This window comes from Podarcis melisellensis, assembly GCF_964234715.1.
Source record: "Podarcis melisellensis genome assembly, chromosome: 7".
Lineage (NCBI taxonomy): Eukaryota > Metazoa > Chordata > Lepidosauria > Squamata > Lacertidae > Podarcis > Podarcis melisellensis.
Window position 1 is genome coordinate 68,775,837 of NC_138539.1, and position 14,090 is coordinate 68,789,926.

The 14,090-nt window shown below is 41.4% G+C and overlaps 1 long non-coding RNA gene across 1 annotated transcript; it reads left to right on the forward strand.

Annotated features, from left to right (window-relative positions):
• The first annotated feature begins 5,515 nt into the window (after positions 1 to 5,515).
• Positions 5,516 to 13,528, forward strand: LOC309373821. Its single transcript, XR_014170185.1, has 4 exons — positions 5,516 to 5,905; positions 6,386 to 6,456; positions 7,420 to 7,504; positions 13,469 to 13,528. It is a non-coding gene; the product is annotated as an uncharacterized lncRNA (long non-coding RNA).
• Positions 13,529 to 14,090: the final 562 nt, after the last annotated feature.

Below are 14,090 nucleotides of genomic sequence, written 5' to 3' on the forward strand. Positions count from 1 at the left end.
ATATGCTCACATTCCTCAACGCAAGAGTACTTCCTGGATTTCACTAGCTGCTAATGCAATACTTTGCCACTTTTATGATCTCGATAGGAGCAGTCTGATGCCCCTGAATATATATGATCATGTGGATTCAACTTTCTGGTAATGGTCATATAACAATTTACTTTTGATCATGTGCTTCCCAGGCTCCATCCATCAGCCAAAGACCGAGCAACTTCATTGAGTTTTCTTGCCCTCTCCCTGGTAGGAATCATATATCATAGAAATACAGTGGTACCTCGGGTTAAGTAATTAATTCATTCCGGAGGTCCGTTCTTAACCTGAAACTGTTCTTAACCTGAAGCACCACTTTAGCCAAAGGGGGCTCCCGCTGCTGCACAATTTCTGTTCTCGTCCTCAAGCAAAGTTCTTAACCTGAGATACTATTTCTGGGTTAGTGGAGTCTGCAACCTGAAGCATATGTAACCTGAAGCATATGTAACCCAAGGTACCACTGCATAGACTTAGAAGGGACCACGAGGGTCATCTAATCCAACCCCCTGTAATGCAGGAATCTTTCACCCAACATGGGTCTTGAACTCGCAACCCTGAGATTAAGAGTCTCATGTTCTACCAACCTTGCAAATGAAGAAGTTGTGACTGAGTTTGCTTTTTTCCTTGCTCATCCCAGTCCTCATTCCTTTTGTGCCACATGTCTTTCAGTCTGTCAGCCAGAGGCAATGGATTATTTGAGCTTACTGATTGTTGCAAATTATCCTGAGAGACGTTTTTCAGATGAATATTGGGATAAAAGCACACTATGCGAACAGACACGGTTAGCAGCAGCAGCAATCACCACAATCCCACTTCACTTATATTCGTTTCCTTTCAGTTAAGAACAGAAGACCAGCCCTGCTGGGTGAAACCAAAGGTTCACCTATTCCAGCATCCCACTTCTCACAGTAGCTCGCCAGATGCTACTGGGAAGCCCCCAACCATCTTGCCAGACATGGATGAAGGCAATAGCTCTCTCCTGCTGCTTATTTACCTCCCAGAAACCGGTCTTCAGATCCATTAAGTGTTAGGCATTTTATGATGGAACACTGAGCATTAACGTAAATCCTAGCAAATTGACAGAAAGAAGAGCGTCTAATCAAAGTCCACCTTGAGTCTCCTGAGCCGCTGTGTACAGATGGAGTAATTGGAGACTGATGTTAGTTTGCTACGGCCTGGTGGGGTCCCTTTCCTTTTTACCTGACTGCTTCATCCGCTGAGCGTGAATAATTTGTCATATGCATAAAGCTAATTGTCTTTTGTGTTTATTTTAGGAGCTCATTATGAAAACTACATAAATGACACTGAATGAGGTGTTGACTCAGCATGAACTATTACGGGAAAAATACACAACGCTGTGCGGAATTGCCTTTTGCATGGCAGACAGTGATGAGTAATGAGCGCCACTAATGAAGTATAGCAAAGAATCATTAAGAGAAAAAGAGGAAGGGGGAAGTGAAAGAATGCCTCCTAATTGTTTTATTTATTTGTTTTTGAGCGTCTAAGGCATTTATCACTTTTGTATCTGGGTGCCATGTCGTACAAATAAATCCAACATGAAGGAAGCATTCACCATAATCCATGAGCCTGTCAGAGCAAAACAACTACATATTAAGTTAAATTTGTAATTTATCATTCCATGGTTTCTTCCCACTTTAAATAGCTGATGTGAGTGGGTTGGTAGGGCAGAGTAACATTTACTCTCACCCTGCAAGCCTGAGGAAAACTGCACACTCGCACCTGGTATTTCTGTTAGGCGAGAAGCTGCCAATTGTGCCAGTCTCAGCTTCCTTACCTATGGCATACCACCCATCATTTCTCTGGTAAAAATAAGGACATCCTCTTATTCTTATTCTCATTCTTATTCTTATTCCCTGTCCATCTGACTGGGTTGCCCCAGCCACTCTGGGCAGCTTCCAACAAATATAAAAAAAACTTACTGTAACAACTTCATGGTGAGTACCGTCACCTGTTTTTCTAGAAAAAAAGCACTGGACAGAAAAATTACTGAAGTAATGTATCCACAGTATTTGGAACACTTGAAAACAGCATGTCAATAATAATAAATAATAATAACAAAAATGCATAATTGTTCTTTATGGTACAATCAAGAAAGGTCTTTGCCCCTAGAACCCAACCCTAGAACCTCTGCAACCTAGAATCCAAAGATTAATAAATGAGGTGAGAACAGTGTTTTTCGTATAGCTCTATTACATCACGGCCCAAAGTGTCTACTCAAGTCATCTTCTTCATTGAAGTATAACATTTCTTTAAAACCTGAAATCCCTTCTAGGGATGGCATTGTAAACAAACATATAATAACCAAAAGCTGCAAAAAGAATTTGGCTAGCCCATTCCATCACAAAACAAGCACACTGAGCCTGGAATGCAGGCAAGAAAACAATTAATATTGCCATCACTTGCTTTGCAGGGATTAATTAGTAGGGGGAGGAAGAAATAACAGCAGGTATAGGAAACACAATCATTGCCTGTGTCTTAAGTCAGAGGAATCCGAGCTGACAACGAAAAATCAGCTTCCCGCAAGGTTTTCCTATAGGTTTGCTATTGTTGCCTGGTTAACTTTAATAATAGCCAGCCAATAGGAAAATGAACCAGCAGGAGGTGGCATTCCTGTGAGTCAAGCCAATCTTCAATGAGGCCTTCAGCCACCACCCGCCAGCTTCTTCCTAGCACCGGAGGAGTGAGGGACTGAAAATAAGACACAAACCATGCTAAAGAACATGCCAGACGGCATGAGGTTTCCAAAAGGTTGGTCACATCTGAGAAGTCATCTTTTCTGACTCTGTTATCAAAGTCACTTTCACAAACACATGAATTTTGATTAGATGGTTTCTTGTCCTTTTTGTTCTTTTTTTATTCACTGTTTTTAAAAGGACACACACACACAGACACACACACACACGGTCAGGAAAGCACGGACACTTCTCTCAAAGTAATTGAAGCATCCTTTGCAAATTCCTTCCTGGAGACAAGGGGCTCCAGAATGCCCTTTGCAACTTAATCAGCCTGCTTAAAGTTCTCTAGTAGAACAAAAGCCTTTCTGTGATTGCTTTCTCTTTGATATTGAAAACAATAGAGGGGAGAAATCACGATAAGAATCCCAGACTGATTATGGCAGTGCAGAGTGAAGTGTGTATTAAGAAGTCAAACTTTTTAGAATCATGCCTGATAGCAGCGATTGCAGATTCTCTTGCAACTGCTTGATTAAAAAGAACAGGCCTCGATGATCCTCAAAAAGGAGTGTATGAGCTCAACAGTATTACAGTAGTTGAGAACACTTTGGATTTATCTTGCGCTTTAGGGAACTCAAAGCACTTCGCAGGCATAGCGTCAGAGTGGAGTTTGATGTAGCAATAAAAGAATATGTGCAGAGAACAAGTGTCGGCTCATAAAATGGGACTTCCACCTCTTTCTGTGAGCTCCCGATACCTGTTCTGGGGTTCCCCCTATCCTCCAGAGCATATTTAGAAGGCATGGAGGGCACAGAGGGAGGAAAGTTCTGTTGTGCAAGTGGACCTCATGCCACATACAACAACAACACAGTCCAAAAACTTCTCTCTGAAAAGCTCCTTTCGCCAACACACTTAGCTGGCAATCTCTCTGCTGGCTTCCCACAAAGATGCTGGGTTTCTCAGGCTTCAGTTTGCTGCTCATGAGAGATTTGCTCAGGTTTCCAGTGATGAATCATCAGGTAGCCTAAACCCTCTGAAATAGAAAAACACCAGTCTTCCACATTCACCTAGAGTGGAACCTCTCACTTAATGTAATCTTTTCTCTTTGCAAATGTATACTTTTACATTAAAAACACACACACACACACACACACACACACACACACACAAGCTATTTTTGATGTCTCCATTATAGACAACAGGGAGATATCTAAAGTCTCAAGTTTTCAGAATCTGAAATGCAATGGATGTTTAAATGGTCCAAAATGAATCAAGCTCCTGTCTATAGCACTGAAGTGGAATCTGAAGTGACACGACCCTATTGCATAGTTATGGCCTGAGTTTTGTTTATTGGTCACACAAGAGTCTAGCACATAATATATATCAAATAATATCTACTTAAGGAAACTCCATGGAATTTCAGGCATAGTGTGGCTGATATTTGTTTACAGACTGAGCCGTTTCTTTTGCTGGAGGGGCGGACAGGCAAGAAGCATTGAGACACACATAAATGTATTTCCTCCCTTTCATTTTAAGTAAACATACCCACCCCCAAAGAGATGAATTACTTGTTGTGTGATAGCCTTAAAATATATTAAACACAATAAATCTTTGCCTGCAGGGATCGTGTGCAGCAGAGACTGTGGGTTTTAAATGAGGGTGGGTTTTGCGTGTGAAGAAATTTAGTCCAGTCATGATTTAAATAAACAAAACACTTGTTATCAGCATCACAGAGATGAGATATTTTAGTTGGGGCAAAAAAATATATATATACTGCTCAGTGATCCAATTCACAGCGAGATATAGCCAAAGGGAAGGAACGACAAGAGATTAAGGGAAAACATAATATCTAAAGCATACATTAAGCATAATTAATAGCTGAAAACAAAAACTGAGAGAAAACCTCATCCCCCCCCCCAAGTATAGTGCACTGAAACAAATAAATACATCAAAGTCTAGTCTCATGGTGTTACATATTCATTAAGTTAAGGGTGGGATACTGTGCACCCCAGCTGGCCATCTATGAGGACATTTCCGTATGTTGTTCTAGATAGATAAATCAGTAGAAAGGTGACAGCTTTACACGTAAGGACTAGTGCTTTGTTCAAGTGCTGACAGAGGAAATTTAGGGACTCAGCTACATCAGTAAAAAATAAATGTGTGTGATGCTAGATGGCACTGTAGAGTTTGAACCTTTGCCAATGTGATTTCTCATTATTTGCTTTACAATACATTTTCCTGATTTTTTTTTTTTTTGAGGTGTCTAGATCCAGCCTTGGAGGGAAGCCTGGGGAGGGGGAGATCAAACCATAAGGAAAAATATGTTCAAGAACGAGTGGAGATTGAGGAAATTACTGGCGTGGAGACCCAAGCTTACAGCATTGCTACGATTGCGGTGCAGGCGGGACTAGTCAAACTTGGCTCCCCACCAGCACCAGTATGACGCCTCCTTTTGTACAAGTTCGTAGCATATGGGGTCATCTCAGTTCCAGCAATGGACATGCTGGTGGGGAGCCAAGAGTCCTGAGTGAATCTCCACACCCCATCTCTCCCACTTCCTCTTCATCATCATCATTACCTCCTCTATGGGTGCCGGTAAGTGCCCTCTGTCTTTGAGCTCTTTGCTCTCCTACTGTTAAGACTTGCCAGGTTCGGGGAGATGGAGGGTCTGGAATGCTTTCTAATGACAATGTGTCAGCTGGGTGTTGTTTTTGGCTCTTCCATGATTTCCCCCTCATCTACCTATGAGCTGCTACCCCCCTCATGGCCTTCTTGTAAAGCTATACTGTCTTCCTCTTTCTCCTCCCTATAAGGGTCAGGATGGGGAGGAGGTCTCCACCATTTCCCCTCTGCCCAGTCCCAGACAATTAGTTTTCTTTAACAGTGGAAGCAGGTTTTCAGATTATACACAGCTCTTCTTCAGACTTTGATTATGAGAGCAAAAAATAAACATCCAATAGTCTAGATAGAAACAACTGGGTAGTCAGGCTGATGGTTACTTGGTTGCAGAAGTTTACTGGCCATTGCTGTTGGCATGGAGATAGTCTAGGTTGAATGCAAACATGCCATTCTGATGTCATGTGTGATGTCACAAAGAGGATATGCTTTAAGTCTTGGTAAAGTCCAAAACAGGTAACAGTCAGACTGCATCTCAGCACTGTCAAGATGGATCTCCATAACAGGTGATGAATAGTTTTTTTTGGGGGGGGGATATATTAACTTTTAGTATTGGGGGAAAGTTTTAGATTGGTTTGTCAGTTTGTAACCTATCAAGTTGAGGCCAATAGATATACATTCACAACCCTGCACCCATCAAATTATCGACTTTATGTGTGACTTTGGGACTGATTCATACAACCACATTTCCTTTCTCTATAGCAGGTTTTTCTCTGTATTTGAAAAAATAACTAAGAAGTAGAAGATAAGGATCCAGGAATATGTGCCCTCTGTCTTTGAGCTCTTTGCTCTCCTATTTTTAAGGCTCTCTGGGTTCTGGGAGATGGAGGGCCTGGAATGCTTTCTAATGACAACATGTCAGCTGGGTGTTGTTCTGGCTCTCCCATGATTTCCCAACTTTCCCCCTCATCTGCCTCTGAGCTGCGACCTCCCGCAAACCACGGTTGTAGTCTATACTATACTATACTCTTCCTCCTCCACGGAAGGGTCAGGATGGGAACGTGATCTCCACCACTCCCCCTCCTCTGCCCAGCTCCTGACACCATGATACTTACAGGTGAATTCAATGTTGCTGGGAAATGTGCTAGTTAGTGTTGTGAAATGTAGCCAATGCCAGGCATGTATTCATCTCAGCAGCACCGACACTTTGTGCTTAGAATTTACCAGGCGGCTTTCCTGCCAGCCTGCGTAGCATCAACCATGTAGCTATTTGAGATTACCTAAATAATCCAATTTGTGGGAAAGCAGCTAAAGGGGGAACAGTACAAATCCTGTCTTCGTCTCAAGAATGGAGTGTCAGTAGAAAGAAAATCTATTAATTCTCCTGCAAAGGTGAAACAGCACAGATAAGAAAGACTGGCGCCACAAAAGCTTTGGTTCTGGACTATAGCTATGAACAACTCATTGCCTCAGGCTAGTCCATATCTGAGCAAACATGTCCTGAGGTAACAAGACGTTTCCTCAAAGGACATGTTTCATCCTGGCTACTTGTACTTTTCCCCCTTCTCCTCTCCCCCTCACACATTCATGTTTGGACATGGCCAAATGGTAATTTGAGTTTGCATTACCTCTACCTGGAAGCAAAATTTTTGCCGGGGAAGGTCTTCCATCTTGCTGACAAGCTCTTCTCAGACACAAGAAGTGTCGAGCCATCTCAAGCTGCCAAGTGCCAGCCCCTAAGGCAATATTGACATTGAAAGGGAATGGCAAAGAGTTGCGATTTGTTTTCCTGTGACACACCACTGAGGAACGAGGGTCACTTTCAAAAATGTGTAGGCATGCCGCTGAAAAATACAGTGAGAGGAATTTCAGCTTATATATTGGAGCAACTAAAAATGTCTCAAATCTCTACCAATAGGTCAGTGATATTTAATTAAATGGTCCTTTCCTGCAGCATGTCCTGGATGTCCTTCAGTGCATTGTCCAAGAACTGTACTTGCTTCCAGACCTATGAAACAACATGAAGCAATGAGATTTGAGCATCTCATCACTTGGTATTCATTTATCATTTGCTTCACAGTAGTAAGACAAGAGGAGAGTTCTCCAAATAAGAATATTAGGAAAAACCGAAACACAGACATGTATTGGAATAGATGCAGAGCGCGGTGAGTACTGGATGAATTAATACAACACCAGACCTAACACATTCTGAGCAAAGTGGCAATAAAAAAAATTAGTTTATTCACATGCATCATGAATTGCTACAGCCCACACTGCTGGAAGGAAGCAAACCAGTGAACCCAATCTCCTCTCTGGTCCTCACTGCTGTCCCCAAGTGGTTTATATATATTTCCTGGCTTTCATTAAACAGCCTTTTAATTTCTGGAACTGACTGACTTTGCCCACTCACTGTACTGTGCTGTGTGGTAACACAATTAGGCACAGGGTAAAACACAAGGCATCATACCAAAGTTAACCCAGAAGAAAATTAACTTTCACTGAAGGTTTTTGAATGGCAGCAATTTGAGCAGGGGCAGATTTAGCTTTAACAATTAAACATAAGAGCAGTAAAGACACATTGATATATACCTAAATCTAGACTTTCTCTCTACTTAAAGTAGTTTCAGCTCATCCTAATCCCTTGGCCAGCTGAGCATCTTTTGTCTCTGGCGCATGAGTCCTCTGCAGCTTTCTAGACTGATGTCATTTTCCTGGTTTTTAGCTTTCTCCATCATTATTCCAACTCTCCTCCTAGTCATTAATTAGAATTACCTATGCAGGTAATTTCACTCCCCTCCCACCTCTTGGCCAATCAGAAATGAAGCTGAATTTTGTTTTCCATAATATTATGCGAGCAAATATCTCCCTTGGCTTTCCCCCCTGTTTACCACAATATTTTAAGGTTTCAATTAGCACTATTTTAGCATAGATCTGGTAGGTCACCTTCAACGGGGGGTGGGGTGGGAATCCCACAGGCAAGCAGAAACCACTGAGGAAACTCTGTGTCTAATAAGAGCAATTATTATCTCAGAAACTGGTGGAAACCAAGGAAGGACGTCATGTTCTAATTGCAGTTCCTGTTGGAAAATTTTATTCCACCTTTAGTTGCAGACATGGAACTGTTGCATGTCACATGTCTGTTTACATACCAGCACAGCTTGCTGGGAACTTCAGTTGTGTGTATAGCTTTTGCTTCTCTCTGTCTCTCTGAGAAGACAAAGAGAGAGACAACATGTTTCTTTGACCTGATTTATAATTAATAAATCCGTAGTTGTAGTATGCTTCCACAAGCCTCACGCCTATTCTGTGTGTGCAGTTTGCTTGGCTGATATAGTGTGCCCTGGCTTTGAAGCCTGGGTGGCTGATTTACATCGGAGCAGAGGCCGATGGGTCTTCACAGCAGGACGGCTGGAAGGAGATGACCCAGCTGGGGCTAGCCAGCTGGCCTTGCGACCCTCTGCGTGCTGACAGTTCCTTGGGAGCTCATGTGAAATCCTGGCTCATGAAAAATCCTGGTTCCAAGCGACATGCAGCTTTAAAATTAAGATGAGCACTTTAATTCCAGCCCATAAACTGTTTATGGTGGCCTGAGGTACAAACAAATGATGTTATTCATGCAATTAGCAAGTGCATGCTTATTCTATTTTTATTCTTAAAAGTAAATGCTGAGGTGATCCCCTTCCCTTCATGCCTGATTCCAATCCAGATTCCTGCCCTACCCTATGCCTGTGGTGACTTAAGGAACACCAACACAAATGTTAATTAATAATAATAATAATTATTGCTTGAAAAACATCATGTAGCCTTGAAACCATACCCTCGCAGGTGAGCTACACATTCAGGAAACATCCGCTGCATTTAAGGAGCATGAATGTTTTGGAGGTGGCTATGTTCTGGGGTCAGATCCCAGCCTCCAAGCTGGCAACACTTAGGTAAAGGCACATTCTTAATAAGCCTCTTCACAGTAATCTTGATAGACCGCTTCACAGCCAAATGCACAACAGGGTTTTGTATACATTGGTCTTTGTCTTTCCAAGATATAAATAAAAACTATATCCTATGTAATCCTAACAGAAGATAGCTCAAACAAGCGAGCCATCCTAAATAAGAATGATGCCTAAAACAGAAAGCAACGCAGTTCATGTGCGTATTTTCAATGAGCATTTCTTTTAATTCTACAGAAAGTGAATCAAATTCATCGCTTCACAGGCAAGAAGTTTTTTTTATATATATTTAAAATGATATATTCTCCACAAGAACTGTAGTAGCCATCCTCTTAATTGCTTCTCCACAGTAACTAACAGAGAAATATTTAAAAAAACTGAAAACAAAAATGTGAAAAAAAAACTTTTCAAAGATAGAAGTTCAAAGTGAAAGCATACGAAAGAAAGAGGAAAAAAATATTATCCTTATATAGAACAACTGTGACTAAGATTTTATAGGGGGTGAGCAGTTAAGTGTGATTTCTTTCTTGCGTCTTCAAGGCTGCTAAGAAAATAAGAACGTCCATCTAGGCCAAGATTCTAATCCAGCATTTTAATTCATTTTTAGATCCGTTGTACTGAGTCTCCTGTAGATATGACTGTAATTAAGTGGTATGCCAAATTGTTAAAATAAAAACAAATCCTGTTTCTAACAGTAGCCTACTAGAAGCTTCTGGAAAGCTAAAGAGGCAATACCCCTCTCTGTTGATTGCCACCACTTAAATAATAGATATTAGGAGGCATTTGTCCTGAACCTGGAGGTAACGGATATAAAACATAAAAGGTTTAATGCTACTTGTGTTTGGGTTAGGAAATATATTGCTGTACAGATGCACTAATCCAGTAGATATGTCTCTTCGTTTGACTTTCTAATTAGATAGCTCTTTGGCTGCATCACTAAGACTAACATCATGATGCTGTTTAGTAGAGGAATTTCAGCAAGGCTAATCACAGCCCATGGGATGAAGATTTTAGTAACTCTGTTTTTCACACATCTAAAGCTATCGTGTGGAGCAATTTAATGCACCAGAATAACATAGGACCCTGTCATCGCCTAATGCTTCAGTTCTTTTATGTTGGCAACATTATGAAACGGCTACTTTTCTTCATCTTCTGTTAATTGGTTTTAAAGGCAAAAAATATATACAAATAAAATCCTCTTCAAAATGCAGAGAAATATGCCAGCCCCCTAGGTTTGATAAAGTATGTGAGCGGTGCGGTGAAAGTAGCAGAAAGCTATATAAACAAGAGGCGAAGCTTTGATAATTATTGGATGAAGTAAAGATTACAGTATCACTAATAACTCAAGATGCCAGGAAAGCTCAATGAGCTTGGACTTGAATGTCAGTTTGGGGGCTCTTAAAGCTCACCTCAAAGAAAAGAATATTTTAAAATCTGAACTGGATAAGGATTCCTAGCTTCTTCCTCCACTTGCTCCTAACACATGCCTTGGGGAGTATTTCCTGGTGATAAATTTTGTAGGTCCCCAGATTCGAAGCAGAGAATTATGATCCATTAGCATATGTCATTGCTAGCAAAAGAGAGGTCTTGCGGCATCATTCCGGTGTGGAAGTGAGTGTTCTCCCCTTCTCCAAGGCTTTTGGCAAGTTAGTGTGACTGGTATGCAGGGTGCACAATGCATTTTGACTCAGGACCAGCCTGAAGGGACAGAACTTGATGTTAAAATGTGGCCAAACTTCCCACAGGGGAATGAACATTTTGAACTCTCTTCCCTTAACATCACACAGAGTAGTATCCACAAGGCTACTTGCAGGGAGAAATTCTGAATACCGTATTTTTCGCTCTATAAGACGCACCTAGTTTTTGAAGGAGGAAAACAAGAAAAAAAATATTCTGAATCTCAGAAGGCAGAACAGCAAGAGGGATCGCTGCGCAGTGAAAGCAGCAATCCCTCTTGCTGTTCTGGCTTCTGTGATAGCTGCGCAGCCTGCATTCGCTCCATAAGACACACACACATTTCCCCTTACTTTTTAGGAAGGAAAAAGTGAGTCTTATAGAGCAAAAAAACCCAGTATATCTAGTGATAGACAATGTCCTCCTGATATCCAAATCATTCTCAGAAGTCGTTGCTGAAATACTGGGGAAGATGGAAGGGAATTTAGTTAGCACTTCCTTGTTTTCTAGGCAGCTCTAGCTCTTTCCTCAAGTGATTTGACAAATATGCTACCAGTAAGTTTATGGCAGGGTGAGGTGGTGGTGGTGGAACATGTAGAAATGTTTTTCTATTAAAAGATGGTTCCAGAACATTCCCACAGGGAACAAAACCACTGTGGCTTTCATTCATCAAAGTGCTCCTCTGCCATTTGTCCATTCAGAAGGAGCATTCTTCCAAAGTCTAGTTTCACTGGGTGTCTAACAAGGCAAAGCTAAATGGAAGTTTTCACCTGAGCAGATCCCTCCAAAGACAACAGGAAATTAGGGGAACTAATGAAGCCTTCAAGTAATAATTGGAAAACATTTGCTTTGAATTAGGCATCCCTCTAAGTATAAAAAGTGCCAAATCATTAGCATCAACTATGAAATGAGAGTTGAATTTTATTAACTCCCAAGGAAGAGAGACTTTTAATGTTTCGGTTTTGGGATATGATTCTTCAGCTTTGAAAATCTGCCTTGAATCATAAAGCCTGAGCAGTTTAACACAATGCAATTGCTACATATCATAGTTACAAGACACATTGTAAGAGCTTTCCCGAACACTAGTGCTCTCCAGATGTTGTTCGCATAATCAACACTGGTTGGTGCTGATGAGGGTTGGAGTCCGACAACATATGGAAGGCACCAGGTTCAGGAAGGCTGCATTATAGCTAGTATAGAAAAGGTAAGTTATGTAGCTGGGCTATTGGAGCATATGGACCAGTGTGGCATACTCTGCCTGGCAGTGCCTCTCCAGAAACTCAGGCCAGGTTCTACAACTCTGCTAACCCAAGTGAGAGCTAGACCATAAAGAAGGCTGATCGCCGAAGAATTGATGCTTTTGAATTATGGTGCTGTAGGAGACTCTTGAGAGTCCCATGGACTGCAAGAAGATCAAACCTATCCATTCTTAAGGAAATCAACCCTGAGTGCTCACTGGAAGGACAGATCCTGAAGCTTAAGCTCCAGTACTTTGGCCACCTCATGAGAAGAGAAGACTCCCTGGAAAAGACCCTGATGTTAAGAAAGATGGAGGGCACAAGGAGAAGGGGACGACAGAGGACAAGATGGTTGGATAGTGTCCTCGAAGCTACCAGCATGAGTTTGACCAAACTGCAGGAGGCAGTGGAAGACAGAAGTGCCTGGGATGCTCTAGTCTTTGGGGTCACAAAGAATTGGACACGATTAAACGACTAAACAACAACGACCCAAGATGCTAAGGATTGAACATGCTGCCTTCTGCTTATATATACCTGTTCGATCACTGAGCTATAGGCCCTACCTACAAAAGATGGTTTGGGATGCTGTAAGGTCACCTTTACAACCCACCTCACCACACACCATTGCTAACTAGGTATCCTGTGCCTTGTTTTCCTTTTCAAAACTTTCCATACATCTCCCTTGCAACTGCTTCAGCTTCATCAATATGGCTACAAAAGAGACATTGCACATTCTTGGGTAATTCATGAAAACCTTTAATAAACATTTTTTAAAAACCTGCTGCATGCAATTTTCTTATGATTAGCTCAATCAGGGTATATCCAGTTTGGGTCTCCAGCTGGACTATAAATCCCATCACCCCTAGCTAGCAGGACCAGTGGTCAGGGATGATGGGAACTGTCCAAAAACAGCTGAAGACCCAAGTTGGGGAAACCCTGAGCTGAATGAACATTATTGGGAGTGAGTCCCAACCAAATATAAATGCTTACCATGGAATTTGCACTCAACAAGTGCCACACAATGTCCATTCTGCATTTGAAATGAAACATTCATTTAGAGTGGCAGCACCTGTACTGTGGAACTCCTTGCCTATGGATATTAGGCTTTCGAGGTCTGCTGAAAATTTTTCGGTTTTGGCAGGCTTCTTCTGACACATGATTTGGTGGCATCTGTTCTCAAATTTCTTTCAGGTATTTTACTGCTTTTAGATGTTTTTGACATTTCTTAAATGTTTTAAATGTGTTTTTATTTTTATTTGTCTTTGTATTGCAGATGTGTTTGGAGCATTGAGCGCCTTTGGGAGGAAGAATGGAATTTAAATGTAATAAACAGCAAACAAACAAGTAATCAAGTAATCATTAAAAAAAAATTAATGGGAGAGGGAATTAGTATTACAACATCATGTTTTTCCCCAACCCAATGCATGGTTATTAGAATCTGTCTCTCTTTGTCCTAGCCTCCAGACCCACACCAGCTTCCTCCTCCCATTCGACTCTACAGGAGGTTCCCTCTTCAAATGTTTCCACTTGACTCAGGAGCTAGCTATACTTACAGATCAGGAAGCGGTGTAAACATGAAATTAGCCACAATCCGTATGCACCCCGCACCTTGTGTTTTCATGAATTCTCCTGTTTCCCACACCCATGCCCCCCTCAGCTTTGGTCCAAATTGAGTAAAAAAGGAGAATTACCTGGCTCTGTTTCAAGATGGTAATATGTATGTACACAGGCAAAGTGTAGGAAAATCCTCCTCAGGCTTCTTTAAATATAGTCATCTTGTTAAGAAAAGGGTCGTTTATAAATGTTTTCATTTTTTAAAAAAAGTAGGCACTTCCTGCCTTTATTATAATCTCTAAAGTAAGCAGCCATCCTCCAACAGCAATCTCCCCCCTTTA